Consider the following 26174-nt stretch of genomic DNA (forward strand, 5'->3'; position numbering starts at 1 on the left):
GTCCACACCCTAATGCATTTCGAATGTAATCTTCTTCAGAAGGTGATTGCAGGACTGAGCGCAAAAACACCACACCTTCCATTGCATTTATTAACATCGTGAGTCCTGATTGGACGCCTTAAGTAAGAGTTCACGTTGGCTGCTGGGAGGTGAAGGCTCCTAATCAAGAGGGGCTTCCTTATGTGGGGCGCAAAGGACGGATGTAATCACTCACGGTTCCGGGGCTCATACAGAGTCTTAAATTGGAGCAATGACAGCACAAACATCATATATATTCACTGAAAAAAACATAGGTTTCAGGCATGTTATAGTTAGGAATTAGCATTTAAAAAAACCTTAGAAATTCACTGAAAAAAACATAGGTTTCAGGGGCGTTATAGTTAGCTGGACTTTTCACTCGTACGAAACCATTGAAATTCCCCCGCTATAGTTAGTTCAGCTAACTATAACTTGCGCGCCCGCAATGCACTGCTGATGACGTCACATATTACATCACTGATGACATGGTCAGTGAATGTGTGTTTTTCTGAAAATTAAATATGTTTTATATATGTATATCTCAAGGTCGATGGAAGAATAAATGGGTGTATAAGTGTCTAAATGGATGATTTGTTTTTGAAAAATTGACTGTATAACTGACTGATTAAGTGTATCTTAGTGAATACATGGCTCAGGGCCCGATTCACAGAACAAACTTAAGACTAAATCCTAAACTTAGTACCATTCTGGTATTCACAGAATGTACCTAGTACTTCTGCTATTCACAGAATAAACTTACTACTTTTGCTATTCACAGAATGAACCTAGTACTTTTGCTATTCACAGAATGGATTTACGACTACTAAACTTACGTCCGCACTCGGGCCGGAAATTCCGGCCCGGAGGCGGAGCTTCCGACCTGGAGGCGGGGCTTCCGGCCCGGAGGCGGAGCTTCCGGGCCGGAGGCGGAGCTTCCGGCCCGGAGGTGGGGATTCCGGCCAACTTAGCTATGGCCGAAATCTCCACCTCCGGGCCGGAAGCTCCGCCTCCGGCTCGGAAGCTCCGCCTCCGGCTCGGAAGCTCCGCCTCCGGCCCGGAAGCCCCGCCTCCGGCCCGGAAGCCCCGCCTCCAGCCCGGAAGCTCCGCCTCCGGGCCGGAAGCTCCGCCTCCGGGCCGGAATTTCCGGCCCGAGTGCGGACGTAAGTTTAGGAGTCGTAAATCCATTCTGTGAATAGCAAAAGTACTAAGTTCATTCTGTGAATAGCAAAAGTAGTAAGTTCATTCTGTGAATACCAGAAGTACTAGGTGCATTCTGTGAATACCAGAATGGTACTAAGTTTAGGATTTAGTCTTAAGTTTGTTCTGTGAATCGGGCCCTCAGTGAGTAATGTTTAAATATGTAAATATCTGTATCAGTCTCTCACTTTGTGTATAAGTGGCTGCATGGGTTGGTGAGTAGCTACATGAGTGTCTATATAGGTAATTAGTTGGTTTTTTGAGTATCAGTATGAGTGTCTGAGTGTCTGTATGGTTTGGTGGGGGTATTACGTAGTGCAAAGGTGCATGAATGAGTGACTCACTGTTTGTATGTGTTGAAGACAGCATGTGTGCAGGACTGTATGGGTGGATAAGTGTGTGCATGGGTGTGTTAGTGAGTGAATAACTGTCTCAATAGTGTCTTTATGAGTAACTACATATGTTTGAAACTAGTATATGTGACTATTGGTGTAAATAAGTGAGTATATGTGAGAGTGAGAGATTGGAAGAGTTCCTGTATGAATAAGTATGTGTTTCTATAAGTGATTGTTTAAAAGACTAAGTATGTGTAAGTTTCTGTAGAAGTAAGTGTGGTGGTGTGTGTATAACTGTATATGCAAGTAAATGGATGTTTGATTCTTTATTAGCATGAGTGACTATGTGTGTGAGTAACTCTATGGATGAGTGGCGTTGTGTAACAGGATGTATAGGTGTATGAGTACATATGATGAGTGAGTACATGTATGAGTGACTGTATAGGACTGTTGGTGAATGAGTGGATGTGTATGTGGATCTTAGAATTACTGAATAGGTTGTTGTAACTGGTATTGGTATGTCCATTGTTTTGAAAATGTTAGTTTCTATTTTTGAATGTGTGTATCAAAGGTATATTAGGGTGATGTCATCAGTGATGTCATTTGAGATGTCATCAGTGATGTCATGAGTGATGTAATATGTGACATCATCAGCAGTGCATTGCGGGCGGGTGAGTTATAGTTAGCTGAACTAAGTATAACAGGGGAATTTCAATGGTTTTGGACAAGTGAAAAGTCCAGCTAACTGTAACGTCCCTGAAACCTATAGTTTTTTCAGTGAATTTCTAAGGTTTTTTAAATGCTAATTCCTAACTATAACGTGCCTGAAACCTATGGTTTTTTCAGTGAATTTCAAAGGTTTTTTAAATGCTAATTTCTAACTATGCCTACAGAGATAGGACATGTGAAGAAAGAAGAAAAACGCACAGAAAGAAAAAAAGAAATGCAGAAAGAAGCAACAGAAGTCCTCAAAGACGAAGAAAAGTGCAGGAAGAAGGATAACGTGCAGAAAGAACAAACAGAAGAGCAGAAAGAAGCCTTGTTGCCAAATCATCCTGTAGCCTCAACTTTTTCAGAAGGATACTGGTGGTAACTGAGTCTGACTAACCAGTCCTAGAGCCAGTGCTATGTTAAAAGACACTCAGAATACAGTGGAAACACCTACATACACTAGGGAACACTATGCGTTGGGGTCTCCCTGTGATTAGCATGACCTCCTCTGTAAGCCCCTAGTATATAATAGGGCAGGGGGATTAAAACTACCTATTTGCACACATCACCTCAGGCCCCGTCCCCTCCCTTCCGCACTGTGTAAACACGCCCTGTGGCCGTTTTAAATTGGGAGATTAAGTCCCCTTGAATCCTGAGGGTCCCTAGGATCCAACTAGACCACTAGGTACCTCCAGTAAGCGCCACAGAGCTCTGTTGCAGAGAGATGTAAAAAGGGGCACGGCCTAGACCACCTCTCTGCAACGCAGCGCAGTGGCACTTACTGGAAGCACCTGGTGGGCTAGTTGGCCCCCAGGGTCCCTCAGGATTGAAGGTGAATTATTTCCCCAACTTAAAATGCGTCACATGGCGTGTTTGCACATGTTAACTCAGGCCCCGTCCCCTCCCTTCACCACTGTGTAAACACGCCCTGTGGCCGTTTTCAGTTGGGAGATTACGTTCATTTGAATCCTGAGGGTCCCTAGGGTCCAACTAGCCCACTAGGTACCTCCAGTAAGCACCACAGAGCTCTGTTGCAGAGAGATGTAAAAAGGGGCATGGCCTAGACCACCTCTCTGCAACGCAGCGCAGTGGCGCTTACTGGAAGCACCTGGTGGGCTAGTTGGCCCCCAGGGTCCCTCAGGATTGAAGGTGAATTATTTCCCCAACTTAAAATGCGTCACAGGGCGTGTTTGCACATGTTAACTCAGGCCCCGTCCCCTCCCTTCACCACTGTGTAAACACGCCCTGTGGCCGTTTTTAGTTGGGAGATTACGTTCATTTGAATCCTGAGGGTCCCTAGGGTCCAACTAGCCCACTAGGTACCTCCAGTAAGCGCCACAGAGCTGCGTTGCAGAGAGGTGTAAAAAGTGGCACGGCCTGGACCACCTCTCTGCAACGCAGCACAGTGGCGCTTACTGGAAGCATCTGGTGGGCTAGTTTGCCCCCAGGGGCCCTCAGGATTGAAGGGGAATTATTTCCCCAACTTAAAAGGCGCCACAGGGCGTGTTTGCACATGTCACCTCAGGCCCCGTCCCCTCCCTTCACCACTGTGTAAACACGCCCTGTGGCCGTTTGAAGTTGGGAGATTAAGTCCCTTTGAATCCTAAGGGTCCCTAGGGTCAAACTAGCCCACTAGGTACCTCCAGTAAGCGTCACAGAGCTGCGTTGCAGAGAGGTGTAAAAAGGAGCGTGGCCTCAGAACACCTGTCTGCAACGCAGCTCCCTGGCGCATACTGGAGATACCTGTTGGGCTAGTTGGCCCTCAGGGACCCTCAGTATTGAAGGGGAATTAATTCCCCAACTTACAACTCGCCAGGGGGCACGTTTGCAGAGTGCTGCAAGGAGGGGGCGTGGCCTCCGGCACGATGCCGGTCTTTTATTTATTTTATTTTTTTAAGAAGGGGGGCTGTGTGGCCCCCCTTCTTTTTCTAATTTATTTGGCCCTGGGGACCCCATCCCCCAGGGCCTGCCCCCTAATTTTTTTGGGGGAAAAAAAATTTTGGAAGGGGGCCACGTGGCCCCCCTCCCAAGGCCTTAATCGGCCCCGGGGACCCCAACCCCCGGGGCATGGCCTTTTTACAAAAACAAATTCTTTAGGAGGGGGGCTGCATTGCCCCCCTCCTCAGGCCACTTATGGCCCAGGGGACCCCATCCCCCGGGGCCGGCCTTTGTTTTTTATTATTTATTTTTTTAATTGTTTATAGAAACACCTAGGACATGCTGGACAAACCGTATGTACCTATCACCATGACGATTTGCGTGATATTCATTAAAAGGCGACTATGCATACAATGAATCCACGTGGAATGTATTTACACCACTAGTGAAGCTCTGATGTGTCTGACGCCCTACCCTGCCTAATCCCGGCGCTCCAACCGGTGGGTACTCTCCAAGTAGACACCCTTGTCGTTTATTTATACAAACATGGGTAGGTATTGACGGGCACATTTAATACACACGCACACCAAGCCATTCAAAGGGGATTCGACAAAAATTCGACAAAAACTATGCAAGAAACCCCCCTCACGGTTAATAAAACACACATCCACAGCCGGATGTGTAATGCTTTTTATTTTACTCTCTGGAAAGGAGACAAACCTCACTTGAGACTCACAGCGCACTCCAAGCTGAGCCCAATGCTGTGTTACACCCACCAGTGCCCGCCGAGTGCCACACACTTCTGTGTTGTATTCCACCAGCTAGTGCGTATTCTATGACACTCTCTAGCCCATGTGCACTGTAACACCACCCCGTGAATATGTCATGCCACACTTGCCTTCGCACGGGTTATATTGCCCCATCTAACGTGCGTTCCTCGATGCCTATGTTATAACGCACAGCGCTATGCGATACATATTACAATCTGGGATACATATCTTTGTCACAGTGCATATGCAACGTTACACTCCCCAGCACATATTTTATATTACATGTTTAGAGACTAGTTATGTTACACAACACTGGCCTGTGCACATTACACTCCAAGGCGCATATCGCACAGCACGCGCTAGTGCCTGTGCTATCTCGCGCTCTCCAATGAATCTGTCATTGCGCACAACGTATTGCATATTATATTTCCCGCCCTGGTTCATCTTATATCACACTTTTTGGTGCATAGTTTATACCATACACTATATCTAGTTTTCATTTTCAATCGTGCTCTCAGGACTATGTTCTATGTAAAACTGCGTTCACCTACCCTTTTCACGTGCATTACATTTTGCGATGGGGGGTGGAGGGTCAGGGGGTGTTTCTGCCAAGTGAGCCGGGAGTCACAGTCACAAACGTCCTCTTCTTCCTGAATAAAAGTGAGATTATGCTGCATACTTGTTCATATTTTAAGTAGTTCGCACAGACACACATTTTAAAAACAATAAAGTTCCTAATACCCACCTTCTCTGAACAGTTAGCTTGCTGCCCCATCCACCTCCTCCCTATCCTCTGTTGTCTGAATCCATGGACTAGCCTCCTCCCTCCTGCCATGCATGGTCTGATGTGCTGCCACTGCCCTCCATTTAGCATGATGTACCAGTCCACTCCTCCTGCCCTCCAGTGCCCAATTCTATGCTCCATCATTGACCTACTGCTTAGCCTCTGTGCTTAGCTTGTTACCCCTATTCTCCTTCCCCCTGCCCTCCGATGTCTTTGTGCATGCTCCTGCTCCATCCTTTTTGACCACCATGTTCCATGGACCTGCCACTCCTATCCACTCTGAGTGTTCTGTTGAGCTGCCACTCCCCTCCCACCTGCCTAGCATTGTCAGATGACTGTAACCTGTCCCTGCCACCTCCAACCTGCCTGTCCACATGCCATGCCCCTATCCCCTTCCTCCTGTCCTCCATGGTCCATTTTACTGCCACACCCTTCTGCCCTCCCTGGTCTGTTGTGCTGCAACTGCTCCTCCTGCCTGCCCCGCGCGGTCTGTTGTGAGGCCCCTTCCCCTGAACTCTCTTGTCTGTGCCCAGGTCCTGACCCTCCCTTCTATCTTCCATGGTCCTTTGTGCATGCCCCTGCACCCTCCTTCTTGCCCATCATAGCCATTGTGCTGCCACAAACCCTCCCACTTGCCATGCATGGTCTTCTGTGCTGCCACGTCCCCTCCCACCTTCCCAGTGTGGTCAGCTAGCTGCCCCTGACCCCCTCCCACCTTCCCTCCATGGTCTGTGTGTATGCCATCATAGTCTCACTGTTGCTCTCCATGGTGTGTCTTGTTTCTAGTGCCCATCCTGCCTGACCTCCATGGTCATCTTGCTGCTCCTGCCCTGCCCCCTTGCCACCAGCCCCCTGTTTCCATGTGCAGACCCCTATTCCCTCCCGCCATGTGCATGGTCCTGTCCCCTCCCTATAGCTTTCTATGGATTGTTGTGCTGCACTCCCATCCCGCATGCCCTGTGTGGTGTATTGTGCTGCTGCAAACCCTGATGCCTGCCCTGTAGGGTCAGTTTGGTGCACCTCTCCATGTCCCTCCTGTCCTCTGTTATCCAAGTCCATGTCCCTACCCCAATTCCTCCTGCCTTCAATGATCCAATGTACCATACTTGCGAAAATGTTGAACTTGGTAAGAGGGAGATTTTGAAAAAAAACTGGGGTATTGATTTTCCCCTTTGAGTTACATTGAAAAAGAGGAGATTGTAGACAGGAGACAGATCAAATAAAGCCCATTTGAGCTTAAAAACATTGGACGTTTCGTGGGTGAATCGAGTCTGTTGGCATGTATGGTTGTACTACCATTGCCTCTTCTTTCTGCCCACAATGGTCTATTATATTGCCACAGCCTCTCTTGCCAGTCCTGTATTGTTGGTTTGTTGCCCCTGCCCCCCTTTCCACTGCCCTCCATAGTCCGTTGTGCTGCCACTGCCCTTCCTGCCTGCCCAGTGTGGTCAAATTGTTGCCTCTGCACCCTCCTACCTGCCTTCAATTATCAGAGTCCGTGCCCCTGGCCTCTACCTCTCAACATTATCCCAATGAACAACTAGATTGCTAACATTCTATATTTATTACAAAAGTGTGGAACGCCTGACGTCATCTTGATGTAATCAAAACTGTAATACCTAGAGTATTTCCTTTAGAAATTACATATATGAGAGGGTCTTATTTGCATCAAAATAATGGTTGGGGGGGGCGTGGCCTGCAGCCAATGAAGATGGCCGCACACTAGGTGAGCTGCGGTAGCAGATCCGCATAAATCACCCGTAATCCAGCATTATCCAATCCCTTGGGCAGCGACCTACCGTCCAGTGAAGCGGTGATACAAGTGGGGTGGACCGTCTCTTCCCCGGGGTGACCTGCTTGCTGCAACTCCCGCGCGGCTGAAAGAGTGAACGGCCGGAGCGTCTGCGGCCTGGACAATGGCGCCCGTCATCACGGTGCTCCGCTACTGAGGTGACGAGCGGAGCGGGGGAACCCGTTGGGCTGCAGGAGTGGTGCGAGCCTCTCATCGCGGCTACCGCTGATACCAGTGGGGGCCGCGGCGGATTGAGGGAGGAATCCCGGGGCCCGCCGCGGCAGATTGACATGGCGGGCGGCAGCCCTCTGAAGTGCCCGCGGGGTCCTAGTGCCGGCGCCGTGCCGGCCGAGCTGGAGGCATCACGAATCTTCGAGCCCCGGATGCGGGGGACTGCTGCCGTGGAAAGCGAGGGGGCAGTGGGAGCCGGCTTCAAGCATCAGGAGGAGGTGTGCTGGTGCCAGCATCTGGTGATTACTAGACGTCAGGTCTGAACCGGGTGCCTGACGGTCCTAAATGGTGGCTGACTGAGGAGTGAGCGGTGTGGTGGGAGCCCCAGTGGTGGTGCACGAAGGCGCCGGAGGCGAACACGCGGTCTGATAAGGAGGGGCACCCGCAGATCGTAAGTCTCGGGGCGGTCTGCCTCGGAGCATTGAGGTAGCATTCCGGACCGTCAGAGGCACTGCAGCGACCTCGCCTGTGTGCGTTGGAGCGGGTCACCGGAAGAGTTGAGACTGTGGTGAGTGGTGGAATGCCAGGGCCAGTGTTGGGGATAGCGACTAACGGTCCCCCGCGCGGCACAGGGGGAGCCGGCGGGTATTGAGTGTGACTGAGGAGGCAGATTGAGCCCTGGTGGCGTGGCCTGGACTGGACCATATAGGGGAGCGGCTGTCATGGGGTGGCGGCTCGGGCCCTTTTGAGACCATGGGCCGCAACAAACAGACGACACCAGGCCAATCGAACCACATAGACAAATACACGGTCAGCATGGGTCGGGAAGACGACCCGGTTGATGGGAGTCAGCGGAGTGGGGCTACTGGAGATGGGTCCTACCCGTCGGTCAGAGACATTATGCTTGCCATAAAGGAGATGCGGGGGGCCATTAAGGAGATGCGCGGTACCATGGAGCCTAAGCTGGATTCAGTGACGGAGGAGGTCAACCTGCTCCGCGCGGACTTTAGCAAGGTGTCAGAGAAGGTGGCGGAAGCGGAGAGTGGCATAGGCAGCCTTCAGTCTAAGACAAAGAGGCTTGAGGAGCAGGTGGCCCCGCTGACGATGAACCAAGCGGACATCGCCGCCCGCCGAGACGATCAGGAAGGGAGGGCGCGCCGCAATAATCTCCGCATCGTGGGGGTCCCGGAGGGCATGGAGGGGCAGTCCACTGACTGCTTCGTGGAGGACCTTATACTTAAGCATCTTAAGCCGAAACGCCTCTCAAACTTCTTTTCGGTGGAACGGGCTCATCGGGCGTTGGGGGGGAGGCCCAAGCCAGGGTCTCCGCCACGCACCATCATCGCCCGCCTCCTGAACAACAGAGACCGCGACGCTGTGCTCCAGGCGTCGCGGGTGTCTGGCGATCTGAGGTTGGAAGGGGCCACAATTCGTTTCTTTCCGGATTTTACACTCCAGGTACAGCATCCGCGGAGGTCGTTCGAAGGAGTCAAGAGGGCTCTGAGGGACCAAGGACTTAAATACATGATGTTGTACCCAGCGCGACTCAAGGTTATTGATGGAGAAAAGCGTACTTTTTCGATTCACCGATGGAAGCGAATGACTGGATGGAGGGTTGGCGCACAGTGGGCCGCCCGGGCGGGCTGCGTAGGCCAGCACAACACAGCGCGAGCCAGGGTTCTCAGAGTGGTGGTTCCCCAACGCGGGAGCCGCGGCCGCCTGAGCAGACTGCCCCTGAGTGAAGGAGTTGGAGAGCCAGCTGATGGTCGTTTACCGCTGTGTATGGGGGCAGAGTTGGGCGCAGGGATCCTGGCCTCTGGAGAAATGGTATTGGAGGAGGTCTGTGGTTCATGACTTGGACTGCCTCTGGGGCTTTGAGTCAGGGGTGGACGCAGGGCCTTGGAGGGTGTTTTCATGTCTCTGGCGCAAAGCCGGGGGAGGAGTGCCGACTGGGAGGGCAGGGGGGTATGTTGCGTATGCTCCGTTAATGGGGTGGGTGATCCGAACAATATGTATGTCTTCTTCTGCGGTTGAGGAGTCAGATTCCCTTGTTGTGTTAAGTCGGGGGAGATGGGGCGACAGGCACTCTGCAGGTTTTACAGGTGGGTGGTTGGGGGCCCACGTAGCTGGGAGGCAGGGAGGGGGGTAGTGGAGGGGGCGGGGGGAGTGTTGGGGCATAGTTTAAGTTTAGCTCAGGATGTTTTTCAGTTCCAAGTACAGAGGTTATGTGGTAATGGCAGGCAGTGGGCATTCGAGGGAGGGAGAATGGGGCAGATTCAGATTCGGAATGGGTGACAGAGCTAGGATACGGATCTGGACGTGGAACGTCAATGGGTTGGGTAACACGATTAAACGTACGCTTGTCCTACAGCACTTGAAGCAGCATTCACTGGATGTGGTGCTCCTCCAGGAGACCCCTCTGCGGGGAAATAAATGTAGGGCGCTAGACCGGTTTGGGTATCAGATGGTGGCGCATTCGGGGTTTATGTGCGGGTCCAGAGGGGTAGGTAGCCTCGTTCGCAAGGCCCTTCCGTTGGTAATTACGGCCACCTGGGTGGAGGACTTGGGCTGTCTGGCAGTGGTGGCGTTTAAATGGGAGGGGCGCACAATAGTGTTGAGTTCCTGTTACATCCCGCCAGGGTTGCACACTCAGACGTATGCCAAGTTGGAGTCCCACATCGCAGATCTTTCCAGGGGTACATTGGTGCTAGGGGGAAACACGAATGCAGTCATGGATGCGGATCTGGACCGCTCTGGGGAGAGGCAGGGCAATAGAGGGGAGCTGGGCTTGCGGGGCTTCATCACATCGTTGGGGCTTCGGGACGTGTGGCTCGTCCACAACCCCTCACTCAGGCAGTACACATTCTACTCAGCCAGGCATGGGTCTTTTTCCAGGCTAGACCATCTTTTCGTGCCGGGTGATCAGTTGGCGAACTTCGTGGATCCTTGTACCATGGCCAGGGGCATTTCGGATCACTCGCCGGTTGGGGTCTCTCTCCAGGGGCCGACAATTGACAGGTCGGCTTTTCCCAGGATTGACCCGTGGCGCCTCAGGGACGAGTCCATTCTGGGCAAGTTGAGGGATGGTTCCAAACTCTACTTCGCAGAGAACTCGGGCTCGGTGGATACGTCGTTGGTCTTATGGGAAGCATATAAGGTGGTGCTGCGGGGTCAGGCTCAGGCGCTGATTGGCGGGCGGAAAAAAGAGGAAACGCTCCAGATCCGTCAGCTCGAGGGCGAAATTGCATCTCTGGAGAGGGAGGCTGGCGGGGTTCCCTCCACGCAGCAGCGACATGAACTTGCTCTTAAACAGAGGGAGCTGCGGTCCCTGGCGGAGGGTGAGGCACGCGCGTACTCCTTGGCCACACAGCACCGGATATACGATGCGGGTGACAAATCTATGAAACTGCTGGCCTGGCTCGAACGCAGGGACCGGGTGCATTCCTGGGTTGTGGCAGTTAGGGATGAAGCAGGGTCCTTGGCCACTACTGGCACGGAAATAGCTGAGGCTTTCGCGTCATACTATGTGAAGGTATACACTCCGGTGTGCACTAGAACGGAGTCGGACTGCGCGGAGTTCCTGCGGGACTTTGACTTGCCTGCTCTGTCAAGGGAACAAGCTGACAGCCTCGAGACTGAACTGTCCGGGGCGGAGCTGATTGAGGCGCCTAACTCCCTCAAGGCGGGAAAGGCGCAGGGGCCCAATGGGCTACCTGTGGAAATCTACAAGAGACAGGTGAGCATAGTCCTAGATCCAATGAGGAAGATGTTCCTCGAGGCACGAGCTGGGGGTGTGCTGCCACAGGATTAACGGGAGGCTACGATCGTGGTCATCCACAAGCCTGGCAAACCGGCTGACCAGTGCTCATCCTATCGACCTATCTCGCTCCTAAATGTAGAGGCCAAGGTCCTGGCTAAGGCTTAGGCGACGCGTCTGTTAGCGGTCCTGCGTGCATGCTGACCAATCTGGCTTCATGCCGCACAGAAGCACTCGACTTAATCTTTGGCGGCTTGAAGGACTGGGAAATTCTAAGACCCAGCGATGCCAGGGGACAACACCTGAAACCTTCGTGGGTTACCTGTTCCGGCGTACAAAACACAGAGACACGGGACACTTCCGGCGGCGTCAAAGATCAGCGTTTATTTACTGCAGGGAGACAGAAATCACAAGAAGTACACAACGTGTAGGTTCTGGGAGACTGCTTCAAATTGCAAAAGTGGATCGCTCCTTTTATACACATTTTCGCCATTGAACAACATGGCGAACAAAAGGTTACAACTCAGTTCCCACAGTAAACTTCAAAGGGTCGCATTCATTATTTTCAGAAACCCGGAACATAATTACAGTTACAGTGCCGGTTCCCAACTGTAAAAACACATTATCCCCACATTAAACACATTCCATTCGGACTGTAAATGAATTAGGAGAAGGGACAGAAACAGATGCAAAGGAAGAACAAAGATGAACAACAGCTTGAAAAAGAGTGTAGGGATCAATATCGGAAACACGATTGCAGGATCAAAGGATCCATGCCTAATGCATGCACGACTGAAACAATAGACTAGCACGGCAAGATGAGCCTCGAGCGGAGCCATTTGCCCTTGCAGTGTCAGCCCCCTCATCATAAAGACAACCTCAAAGGAACACGTGTTCTCCGCGAAGGTTTGGAAATCCCAGGGTCACGAAGCGGACAGTGTCCGTTCGCTGGCTACTTGAGGGCAAGAGACAAAATGGATGCCGTATCTAAAATGGAACCCGAGGGTTCAGATAGACATACCCACGAATGAGACGAACCATACATAGTAGCATAGCGAAAACGCGTACACCCACTAAACTCGTCATTTGCGGTTCGTAGATACCAAACTCGTCCATATTCGAACATACCCAAAATGTCGTTACGGTTCTCACGGAACCTCAGACGCTCCTTTTGCCCTCATGTAGGCAAGCACTAGTCGAGATCAGAATCGATTTCGATATTCATCAGATCATTCAGTTGTTGCTGGAACATCATTCTATCCATCAATGTCTCTTTGGTAACAGATGGCCGTCTTATACACGTTGTAGCGCAGAGGCCACATAAGGCAGGACCACACTGCACACAAAGACAACACGTGAACAGAAACGTTACAACAACCCCTATGATCATCAGAATCTTCCAACCCCAGGTTGATATCAGACCCCAAAACCATCCTAGAAGCGTCCAACCACCTTCGTCCACGTGTATGGACTCGGAGATCTCTTGTAACTTCGAGATGGCTTGGTAAACAGTTGGAGCGTTGTCAGGAATGAAAATGCAACAGCTCGAATGGATCACCTTGCACACACCACCTCTATCTGCAAGAACAACGTCTAGAACCATACGGTTCTGCAACGTCATAAGTCTATCCGCCTGAAGTTCTGCTGTTAAATTACCAAGAGCACTTGCAGTTATGTTAGCAGTCGATTCTACCACACGGGTCAACTGTCTCAGGTTCCTACTATTGACCATAGGTCCCCAAAACGGCAGGAAACCCTTAAAGAAATCTCCTGCTTCTTGACCGGCAGTATCCTCTTCGCTAATAACGCCTCTCACAACTCTAGTCTTGTGATAGTCTGAAGCAACCGTAAAAGTCGGTGGCAAAAGATTCGCAATATAACAGGTACCCGAGAAGTCTCGGGGCAACCATGTTTAGGCACGTTCATAACATATGAAATAGGTACCCTTGGCAGTCAGGAAAACAGGGGAAGAGAGCATCGGCAGAACATACGTCTCAGTACAAGCACTCTTCCCAAGCTGGGCTCTCGGATTTCGACCAAGACCTTTCAAGCAGAAATTACCGAGGTGGGGTACGATCCATATTGGGGACGAGCTCTTAAGCTGTCTATCACCCACTGACATACGATACTCAGCCTCACTCAGATTTTTATAGGCTTGCACCTCCTCATCTGGAATAAGCGATGCATCAAAAATATCTCTATCTAAATCAGCAATCGCTATCGCCAAAGGCTTGTGGTACGGACCAGAACCAAAGTCTGCGGAACGTAGTTCTCGACTAGGGTAGGAATCTAGTGCACTACGGAACATAGTTTGGAATGCTCGAGCTGAACCCTGGGAGCTGTAATGAAGAACCAAATACGGAATACCCCTATCCATGGTATGTGGCATTAACCCACACACCCAACAGTTGGTAGTGTTCATCACCAACTGATGCTGATGTAGGAGTTGAACGAAGGAGTTATTCATGAATTCCGCACGTCTAACCTGTTCATGTTGGGGCAGAGGATGAAAGGAATGTGGAGAAACGGTGGTAATAGAACTTAGTTTAGGGGAAAAAGTAGGTGAAATAGAAGGCAATAACGACTGTATCCCAAAATACACTCCACCTACCAATAGCATAGAAACAGTCAAAAACAGCAAAAATACCTGAAACAAAAAACCTTTTGTTCGTACAATCTTATGCAATTTTGATCTTTGCGCCAACATCCTTTCTACTTCCAACAGCTCAGAGAACGCCATCCTCTAAAAACCGTCCGTAACGTTCTTGACGCACTCCGTTCTGAGTAGCGATTATCAATTCCCAGGAGTTCCCAGGAATCGACAAAAAGTACCCGACCTAGTATCAGGAACCTGCTAAACAGAAGGAAGTACTCGTACGGCCCTTCGGTCAACCCGGATGATAGGTTTTCCTGAACAAACATAAAAATCTCTTAGCTGTAAAAAGTACACATGGAAGGAGAAAAAAAAAAATCAGTAAAGGATGCAATTGTTCTCAATGTTTGTGGCAACAGTAAAGGACAATATTAGTTCCAAAAAATGTTATTAGTCTTTGTCACGTGAACGAAGAAAATATCGAATTCTTCCAGGTCGAGTCTGCTCTTCAAATAATTGTTCGGATTGTGAAACAGTGTTCAATCGATCAGATAACAATTCAGACCTTGAGTTCTCCGAAACTGACGACTCAACAGATGTGTCCGTCTGCAATGTATTGTTTCCTACAGATTGAGCATCACTAAACGGCACAAAACATAGAGGGGCCTCGGTTTCCGTTGCCGCAATACCAGTTCTCACCCACTTATCTGCTGGTGGAGGAATCGGAACCTTTTTGGTATGGGTGGCATGTACCCAGTTCTTTCTGCCTTCCAACCGAACTGCAGTCCTTGTAGCCAGCAATACTTGGAAGGGACCCACAAATCTCGGCTCCAAGTTGCGCTTTCTGCCGAAATTGCGTGTGACAACCCAGTCACCCGGTTGGAGCTGATGTCCAGGACCCTCTGTCTGTGCCGGTAAAGCTTCAAAGACCTGTTGATGAATTAACCTCAATTTAGCTGTCAAATCATGAAGGTAATCAATTATCATTGGATACTCAAGACTATCAAAGGCCTTAGGCCTCGGGACTCCCCAAGTGTTTGCCGGGCGACCGAACACAATCTCATATGGGCTAAGCCCTACTCGAGAGTGCACAGTCGCCCTGGTCGATAAGAGAGCCAGAGGCAAGGCATCAGGCCATGACAGACCAGTCGTAGCTTGTATCTTCGCAAGTTTCAGTTTCAGAGTACCATTGTACCCTTCAACCAAACCCGCTGCCTGGGGATGATTGGCGCTGTGGAATTTTTGTCGAATTCCAAGGCCCTTACACACACTCTGCATCACACTTCCCGCGAACTCACTTCCGTTATCTGACCACACAATCCGTGGCATTCCATACCGAGGAAAGTATTCCTTCAGTAAGACTTTCGCTGTGGACAGGGCGGTATTATCCTTAAGAGGATAGGCCTCGATCCATCTGGAGAACGCACAAATCACAACCAAAACGTACTTCAAATTATTGCATCTCTCCATATGGATGAAGTCCAGTTGGATAACTTCAAAGGGACATGTAGGAGGAGCAAAATGGCCGGGTGGAGTGGGGGTGCCCTTTCTAGGATTATACATCAAACATACCATGCAATTCTTAACCACTCTCTCGGCACATTTAGCAATACCATCATTCTTCCATACAGGGGACAACAACTTACATATACCTTTCGCGCTAATATGTGACAAGCCGTGAGCCATAGTCACAACGGCTAGCACATATGCATCCGGTAACATCCACCTCTGACATTCCGACAAGTCAACCCAACATCCATACGTGTCTAACTTTCCCGTGCTTTCTTTCCACTTGGTCTTTTCAGTTTCAGTGGCCTCATTCTGAATTGCTTTCACGCTCTCAACATTGTCTTCACACATACCAGTCTCCGTCGGCCACCTCACTGAACTTGTAACATACATTCGGGTCGCAAGATTCTTAGCCATTTCCTTAGCAATCTCATCCGCAAATGCATTACCACGACCTACATCATCCGTAACCTTTCGATGCGCACTACATTTAATGATTGCCACCTGTTTAGGCAATGTAAGTGCATCCAAAAGATCGTTCACGAGCTGTCCGTGTTGGATCTTCGTACCGTGTGATGTCATAAATCCTCTTTCTCTCCATAATCGACCAAAGCTATGTGCAACGCCAAACGTGTATTGACTATCGGTAAACACATTCACTCGCTTTCCCTTAGACAGAACACACGCTCTTGTCAACGCAATCAACTCTGCCGCTTGCGCTGAATTCTGACTCAATCTCGCAGTTTCCACAACCGTACTCAACGTCACTACAGCATACGCAGTCGTCACATCACCATTCGGCAACTTAAAACATGAACCATCAACATACAAAGTGCCATCGGGGTCTATCAATGGAGTGTTTTTCAGATCAACACGACCCTTCGTTTCTTCCTCAGTTCGTAAATAGCAATCATGTGGTGGTACATCATTTAATTCCATATTAGTCGGCAACAATGTCGCCGGATTCAGCACATTACAACGCTTGATCTGTATATGACTTGCCAAAAGTGTCAACTCATAGCCGGACAACCTTGCACTCGTCAGATGTTGAGTTTTTGTACGATTCAGGAGAGTGTCAACTGCATGCGGAACCATCACTGTGAGCATATTATCCATGACCAGACCTGCGGATTGTCGAATAGACACCGCAGCTGCCGCTGTCGCTCTCAAGCAACTCGGCAACGCTCTAGCTACCGGGTCTAAGGTCGAGGAAAAATATGCACATGGACGCTGCTTACCACCAAACTGTTGCGTCAAAACACTCAACGCACAACCTTCTCTCTCGTGAACGTATAGTGTAAACGGTTTACTGTAATCAGGAGTACCTAACACAGGAGCCGAACACAACGCATCACGCAGTTCAGAAAAACGTTTCTGACATTCTTCCGTCCATGGCAAAGGCGTCGAAACACCCTTGCACGTGAGAGCTATCAATGGCTTCGCTAACAGTGAAAAGTTCGGAATCCACTGTCTGCAGTATGACGTGATACCTAGAAAGGCACGCACATCTCTCTGAGTTGTTGGCACAGTCATTCGAGCGATCGCTGCAATTCTTTCTGGGGTCAACCTTCTTCCCTCCTTTGACAATAAGTGACCTAGATAGGTTACTTCTTGACAACAATATTGTAGTTTAGAAGGTGACACTTTGTGATGTAAGTCGCATAAATGCTGTAACAGTGATACCGTAGCAGTTTTGCAAATCTGCTCAGTGTCAGCAGCTACCAACAGATCATCAACGTACTGAATCAAGGCCGCACCAGCCGGTAACACAAACGCATCAAGTTGGCTCTTAAGAGCTTGGCTGTAGATCGATGGACTCTCACAGTAGCCCTGAGGTGCGCGTTTGAACCTGAAGCTGCGACTACCTAATGAGAAACCGAATAGGTCTCTGCTTTCCTCAGCAATCGGAATGCTAAAGAAAGCATTCTTCAGATCAATTACCAAGAACCATGATGCAGAAGCTGGAATCAGAGTCAGCAAAGCTGTAATGTCAGGCACCACGGGAAACTGTGGAATTACAATTTTATTTACCTCTCTTAAATCAATAACAAAACGATACACAGGAGGCTTAGATGGATCAGTTAGTTTCAAAATAGGTAACACAGGACTATTACACACGTTACCCCGAGTTTCCTCGATAACATCTTTATCGATCAAATCGTAAACGATCGCTAATAGTGCTCGTTCTCCATCAAGAGAGATACGATACTGGGGAATGCGTGGCAATTTCACATTTGATTTCAATTGAACAACATAAGGTGGTATCTCCAGCAGGCCCACATCATTGGGACCTGTTGCCCACAAAGACTCAGGAAGAGAACTCAATTCCAGTGGAAGCTTATCAGTTGACAAATACATAGGAGAGATCACTCCCTGACCCAACGTAAGCTCCACCCCCGCAGGAGAACAGTACAAAGTCGCATATAATCGTTTCAACAAATCCAGGCCCAAAAGATTCTCCCCACACCCAGTAGTCAAAATCAAAGGAGCTTCCAACTCTTGAGATCCAATTGTAAGGGGCAAAGGGCTAGAAACTGGATTGCTAACGGGGGCGCCAGAGAATCCGACGGAAACATTCGTTAAGCCAGACAAAGGCGCGCCAGGGAGTTTCGAACGTAAGGCCCTCTCTGATCAACCGGAACCGATACTACTCCCTCTCTTCGTCTATAGCTGTCCTAGTAATGACCGTCAACATCAACATCATGCTCGACATAATAGTCGTCCACATGATACTGTGCAGATCTACCAGACGATGAATCGCGCCGATCAAAACAATTTTGCGAGTCTAATGAAGTGGCAAAACGCTCATTCTGATTCTGAGTAACACCGCAACCTCTACCACGTGATGCTTGTTGAGGACCACTACGACCTCCTCGAGCCGAAACACCATTGTTTCGGTCACGCAAAACTGGACAATTAAACTTCAGATGGCCCTCACCCCTACAATATGCGCATTGATTATACCCCAGCATAGATCGTGGAGTAGAGGAGTCAGTACGCGACTGCGACCTAGAAGACTGTGATTGCAATCGATTTTGCTGTTGCGAATCATTTTGATTCAAACGCGGAGGATACGCTTGCTGCAATAAGACCTTAGTTTTGAGATCCTTCGTTTTCTTTTCTGCTCGTTCACTCTCTTCTTTCTCTCTATTTTCATAAAACAAATTCGATACAAATTTATCAACAAACAGTCGCTGACCTCCCTCAGAACTCATATCCTGACCACTATGGTCGATGTATGCCTCCTCAAATTTCGTAAAGAAATCGGAGACACTCTCGCCCTTCTTTTGTCTGCACGCGGACAGTTTATCCCAGTTAACTCTTACTGCTGGCATAAGCGTCTTTATAAGTGTAATTATCCTCTGGGGTAGATCTTCAATGATCTGTTCAGGTTTAGATCCACCAACTTGTCATCCGTCAGCCGCCGCAAGAGCAACCCAATCACCGCCTAACTCAGCTACGTGATTCTGTTGACGAATTTTCACCCAAATCGGTTGAGGTACTACATTACCGAACAACATGTCGATATCGGCGAGGTTCATAACAGTAGCATCCACTAATTGGGATAACTCCTTATAATAACCTGCCGGATTCTTGCGGGGGTCAGGCAAAGTTTGCTTCACCTGCAAAACTTCCGATCGCTTCCATGGGAGGTGTATCCAAACTCTCTGAAAGTGTGGTGGAATAGCAGGATTAGCAGCAGGATCACCTGGCATCCACACTGGGGGAACTTCTCGCATAGGATACTGACCAGGTTGTGCCAACCCCTCCTCAGTTTCGTCCTTAAACAATGCTCGAGGTTGTACTGTAGATCGAAAAGATAACAGACGCTCTAAAGCGCGGCGGACATTACCACCCACAATCATACCATTCGAAAACTGATTCTGAAGTTCAGTCATCTCGGGCGGTACATTGTCTACCTCATCATTATCCCACTCGTCTCTCAAGCATTTACACATTTCCTCAAACACGAATCTTTGTGTGGGCTCATTAAACTGAGAAAACGTATCGAAAACTATACGCGAAGTGTACTTAGCAGGTTGCCTAATCCATCTACGCGTCATGTTCACTAACATCTCACATTCTCTACCACCAGGAATTTGACTGCGCCTCTGAGAAACATCGGAAAGATCGGACCCACATATTGGTCCAGAAAGTGGAGAATAGAGATTAGCAACAGCATTAGGTATATGACTACGATCAGAAGGGGAAGAAGAAAGGAGTACAGGAGCAACAACGTTAGGAGTAAACGTAGAAACAGTAGCCGTAGTCGAGATAGCAGGAGTAGTAGTAACAATAGGCTGATGAGATACAGGCAAAGGAGCAGTAGGAAGAAGAGCAGGCAAAGGAGTAGCGACAATTTGGGGCACAAGGGGATTCGGAAGAACAGGAGGAGCAACAGGCTGACCAGCAGCCGCCAGAACAACAGGTTGAGGAGCTGGAAGAATCACAGGAACCACAGTATCCTGTGCATAGGGAGGAGGTGATTTCAGTAGATAAGACAATAATGGATCCTCTACCGCTTCTTCTCCCTTCTTATCAGAACTAGACGGTAGAACCGGATAACATTTATCCACCGCGTAGGACGCCGCTCTGGTTTGGGGACCAACTACCAGAGGTCGCGAGACTGACCGGTTTCAAAGGATGGCGATTGATCGGGATAGATTACCTGGGAGATGTATGGAAGACGGGCGCCCCCAGATCCTTTGATTATTTCCAGAAGGAGTATCACATGCACAGTGCTCAACACTTCCATTACCTGCGCCTCATGCATGCCCAGGGTTCCTACCTGCGACAAGGCTCCTCGCTCCCTGAGTATTCTCCCCTAGAGGATAGGCTCTTGCTTGACCCTATACCGGGGAAGCTAACGGCCACCATTTACCGTAAGCTCATCAACAACATGCCTGACCCCCTCGTCTCCTTGCGGGCTAAGTGGGAGGGAGATATCGGCGGCATGGATGACGAGGACTGGCAGGAGGCCCTGCAGGGCCCCCACGAAATTGCCATCCGGATGCGGTTTCGCCTCATCCAATTCAAAATCCTGCATAGGGTTTACTATCCACGAACCAACCTATTTTCATGGGGCAGGGCGCTGTCTCCTCTGTGTGTGAGGGGCTGCCGGGAGGAGGGCACGTTCTTCCACATCTTGTGGGAATGTCCGAACATAGTACCTTTTTGGACCAGGGTGACGGACACTATGGCGAGGGTGGTGGGTGCGCCGGTCCCATTAGAGCCCAGGTGGCTGCTACTGCTGATCAAGGGAGAAACGGACTGGTCCAGGTATCACGAGATCTGGCTGGCTACAGCGGCTGGGGTGGCAAAACAGAACATTGCGAGCGCCTGGGGGGCGGTTGCGCCTCCACAATGGGACCGGTGGCTCAGGGACCTGGAATGGTGTCCGAGGGCGGAGGAAACAGTCTATAAATCCAGAGGTTGTGTGAAGAAATGGAGGAGGGTGTGGGGCCCATGGTGCAGATTCCAAACCTTCAGAGGCGGGGGGGGCAGCTGTAGCGGGACCTTTGGGTAACTCTCCCGATCCTCAACTCTGTAATGTAACACTGTTGGTTTATGTGCCTTTTGATCACTGCTTTGTCATGCATATGATCTTGAGCAACGTTAATTAAAAAAAAGATGTTTAAAATAATGGTTAGTGCTCTAAAAAACTAAAATGAGGACATATTTTCTGAGGTTTCAAATAGCGACAAAGCACTTTTAAATTATTTGTTATCTTTATGTTTTTTTATTCAGTTGACCACTTGATTAAATGTTGCACTTAGGGGAGAAGATGTGGTGTTACTTCCAGAGCTGCAGACTTTGCAACTGGGGAACCAGGTTGGAGTTTCTGCTTCAGCTCAACATTCTGTGATTCTGGTCAAATCACTTAATCTCCCCATGTCTACAACCAAAATGAATTTGATCTTGTGTGATGTAACCAATGCTCATGTAAAGCACTCCAATACCTGACAAGTCTGCACTATATAAAACTGCAAAACCACAATAAATAAGTGTTTTGCACACTTCTGTCATTGGGCTACATGTAGGCTACATCTGGGTGATATTTGTGCTGCATTTGGGCTCTTTTGTCTCTCGTGGCCATCTTGGGAGATTTATTTGTTATGAAGTTTCCTAATTTCCACATTTACTGCAGTCTCCTCAGTAGGAAATGCTTTCAGTTTTTTACTTTGATTCCATCAAGAAGGTATTCAGATATGTCACACATTTGCCATAAATTCTGAATGTTAGCACTCTAGTTGCTCATTAGATCACTATAGTAAAGCTACTGCTCACCACGGAAGTCTGCTGCTTGTATTAAAAGTGCATGTTTCAGTCTGCATGTCAGAATTTTTTAATGAAATAGAAGAGGATTTGAGAAGTCACTCAAAATGTGCCCTAATCTTTCTTTCTTCAGCACTAATCATAATTTCTATGGCAAAATAAACCCCCTCATTGTGTTCTTTTTTAAATTAAGTGTTTTAATTGTTACCGGTTTATTCCAATCAAGATGGCTTCAGGTGTGCCATACTTTTGTCATAAGTAAGACAGTAAGCGCTCTAGTTGTGCTTATGAACACTCTGGGACATTATGTCATTGGGCTATACTTGGGCTACATCTGGGTGATATTTGGCCTACATTTGGGCTCTTTTGTCTCTGGTGGCCATCTTGGCAGACTTATTTGTGATGAAGTTTCCTAATTTCCTCATTTAGTGCAGTCTCCTTAGTAGGAAATACTTTCAGTTTTTTACTTTGGTTCCATCAAAAAGGCATTCAGATGTGTCACACATTTGCCATAAATTCTGAATGTTAGGACTCTAGTTGCTCATTAGATCACTGTAGTAAAGCTACTGCTCACCAGGGAAGTCTGCTGCTGGTATTCAAAGTGCATGTTTCAGTCTGCATGTCAGAATTTTTTAATGAAATAGAAGAGGATTTGAGAAGTCAAAATGTGCCCTAATTTTTCTTTCTGCAGCACTCATCATAATTTCTATGGCAAAGTGAACCCCCTCATTTTGTTCCTTTGCAAATTAAATGTTTTAAGTGTTACCACTTTATTCCAATTAAGATGGCTTCAGGTGTGCTATACTTTTGTCATAAGTAAGACTGTTAGCGCTCTAGTTGTTCGTTAGAACACTCTGGGACATTCTGTCATTGGGCTATACTTGGGCTACATCTGGGTGATATTTGTGTTACATTTGGGCTCTTCTGCCTCTGGTGGCCATCTTGGCAAACTTATTTGTTATGAAGTTTCCTAATTTCCTCATTTACTACAGTCTCCTCAGTAGGGAATACTTTCAGTTTTTTACTTTGGTTCCATCAAGAAGGCATTCAGATGTGTCACACATTTGCCATACGTTCAGAATGTTACCACTCTAGTTGCTCATTAGATCACTGTAGTAAAACTACTGCTCACCAGGGAAGTCTGCTGCTGGTATTGAAAGTGCATGTTTCAGTCTGCATGTCAGAATTCTTTTATGAAATATAAGAGGATTTGAGAAGTCAAAATGTGCCCTAATTTTTCTTTCTGCAGCACTAATCATAATTTCTGTGGCAAAATGAACCCCCTCATTTTGTTCCTTTGCAAATTAAATGTTTTAAGTGTTACCACTTTATTCCAATCAAGATGGCTTCAGGTGTGCCATACTTTTGTCATAAGTAAGACTGTTAGCGCTCTAGTTGTTCGTTAGAACACTCTGGGACATTCTGTCATTGGGCTATACTTGGGCTACATCTGGGTGATATTTGTGCTACATTTGGGCTCTTTTGCCTCTGGTGGCCATCTTGGGAGACTTATTTGTTATGAAGTTTCCTAATTTCCTCATTTACTACAGTCTCCTCAGTAGGAAATCCTTTCAGTTTTTTACTTTGATTCCATCAAGAAGGCATTCAGATGTGTCACACATTTGCCATAAGTTCAGAATGTTAGCACTCTAGTTGCTCATTAGATCACTATAGTAAAGCTACTGCTCACCAGGTAAGTCTGCTGCTGGTATTGAAAGTGCATGTTTCAGTCTGCATGTCAGAATTTTTTAATGAAATAGAAGAGGATTTGAGAAGTCAAAATGTGCCCTAATTTTTCTTTCTGCAGCACTCATCATAATTTCTATGGCAAAGTGAACCCCCTCATTTTGTTCCTTTGCAAATTAAATGTTTTAAGTGTTACCACTTTATTCCAATTAAGATGGCTTCAGGTGTGCTATACTTTTGTCATAAGTAAGACTGTTAGCGCTCTAGTTGTTCGTTAGAACACTCTGGGACATTCTGTCATTGGGCTATACTTGGGCTACATCTGGGTGATATTTGTGTTACATTTGGGCTCTTCTGCCTCTGGTGGCCATCTTGGCAAACTTATTTGTTATGAAGTTTCCTAATTTCCTCATTTACTACAGTCTCCTCAGTAGGGAATACTTTCAGTTTTTTACTTTGGTTCCATCAAGAAGGCATTCAGATGTGTCACACATTTGCCATACGTTCAGAATGTTACCACTCTAGTTGCTCATTAGATCACTGTAGTAAAACTACTGCTCACCAGGGAAGTCTGCTGCTGGTATTGAAAGTGCATGTTTCAGTCTGCATGTCAGAATTCTTTTATGAAATATAAGAGGATTTGAGAAGTCAAAATGTGCCCTAATTTTTCTTTCTGCAGCACTAATCATAATTTCTGTGGCAAAATGAACCCCCTCATTTTGTTCCTTTGCAAATTAAATGTTTTAAGTGTTACCACTTTATTCCAATCAAGATGGCTTCAGGTGTGCCATACTTTTGTCATAAGTAAGACTGTTAGCGCTCTAGTTGTTCGTTAGAACACTCTGGGACATTCTGTCATTGGGCTATACTTGGGCTACATCTGGGTGATATTTGTGCTACATTTGGGCTCTTTTGCCTCTGGTGGCCATCTTGGGAGACTTATTTGTTATGAAGTTTCCTAATTTCCTCATTTACTACAGTCTCCTCAGTAGGAAATCCTTTCAGTTTTTTACTTTGATTCCATCAAGAAGGCATTCAGATGTGTCACACATTTGCCATAAGTTCAGAATGTTAGCACTCTAGTTGCTCATTAGATCACTATAGTAAAGCTACTGCTCACCAGGTAAGTCTGCTGCTGGTATTGAAAGTGCATGTTTCAGTCTGCATGTCAGAATTTTTTAATGAAATAGAAGAGGATTTGAGAAGTCACTCAAAATGTGCCCTAATTTTTCTTTCTGCAGCACTAATCATACTTTCTATGGCAAAATGAACCCCCTCATTTTGTTCTTTTTTAAATTAAATATTTTAAGAGTTAACACTTTATTCCAATCAAGATGGCTTCAGGTGTGAAATACGTTTGTCATAAGTAGGACTGTTAGTGCTCTAGTTGTTCTTTAGAACACTCTGGGAAGCTGCAGTAGAACACAAAGGAATCAACTGACAGTCTCTGCCCTTGTTGGCTGTACATGTTTTTCTGAGACTGTGAGACTTTATTCTCACATGACTAAGAAAAATAATGTGAATTTACAGAAAATATGCTCTCAGTTTAGCTTATAGATCACCTTCCAAACCTCTGTGGGAAAAGCATGAGAAAATAGTTTTCTCTTAAACATGATTCATGATATCACAGCAGAAGGCTTTTTCACATGGTAAAATCACCTTAGAACACACCACAATTCCTAAAATGAGTATGGTACCATCAACAAATGATTTATAATGTAACTAAAGTCTTAAAACCTTCTATTAACTGCAATGCTTTTTAATGAGGTGCTATCATGTATATTGGTCCCAAGATGGCTGCCAACACTTCTTGGATGAAGTGCTGACAGTCAATCAGATCTCACGATGAGATGTGTGGTTATGCTCCGCCCAGATATGTATGTGATTTTTATTTTTATTTTCTCAGGAACTACTGAACAGATTTACACCATTTAAGCAAAAGGCACGACTCTGAACCAAGGTCTACCTTTCTGCCAAATTTGGTGTAATTCCATTCAGCAGTTCGGGCTGTAGCTGCGCCTAAAGGTCCTATGGGAAATTGCATGGGGAAAACATATTTTGGGACCCCCCTTTTTTCTCAGCCCCTGCTACATGAATCATCCCGAGACTTTCAGGATAGGAGCGGACCGGAGCTGGCCAAAAGTTTTGAAATTTCGCGAAGATTCGTCAACGGGCGCCAAAGTTATTCCAAATAGAATGTTGCAGATTTCCTATGGAAAATAGGTCCTAACTATAACTATATATATATATATTACCTTCTTCCGCCCTCCAAAGGATTCCTCCAAATACGGACATGGACCCAAGGTAAGTGCAAAGGCAGTTGTAATTCCTTAGTCGCCATAACGTGTTTCGGCTCCCGCGAGCCTTGTACACATGACATAGTTGTGTAAACTGTTTTTTTAAGTGACAGAGCATAATAGGTGAGTATCACGAGACATCAGAAAATCATTGACAGAGAAAAAATATCTTCTGAAGGTTCCTATCTTGAAGCATATCATATTCAGATACTACGATTAATGTAACAATGGGAAACAGTGGCAAACAGTCTATCTCTAGACAGATTTGCATCTGCAAATATTTTTGACCAATTTGCTACACACAATGTATTAAGGTTAAATACCAAAGTCAACATGTGACCAATATGTCGGAAATGTGTCTGATCAAGTTTGGTGGTAGACTGTCCGACTGTCCTGCATA

The sequence above is a fragment of the Triturus cristatus genome, chromosome 8 (assembly GCF_964204655.1).
Source record: "Triturus cristatus chromosome 8, aTriCri1.1, whole genome shotgun sequence".
Lineage (NCBI taxonomy): Eukaryota > Metazoa > Chordata > Amphibia > Caudata > Salamandridae > Triturus > Triturus cristatus.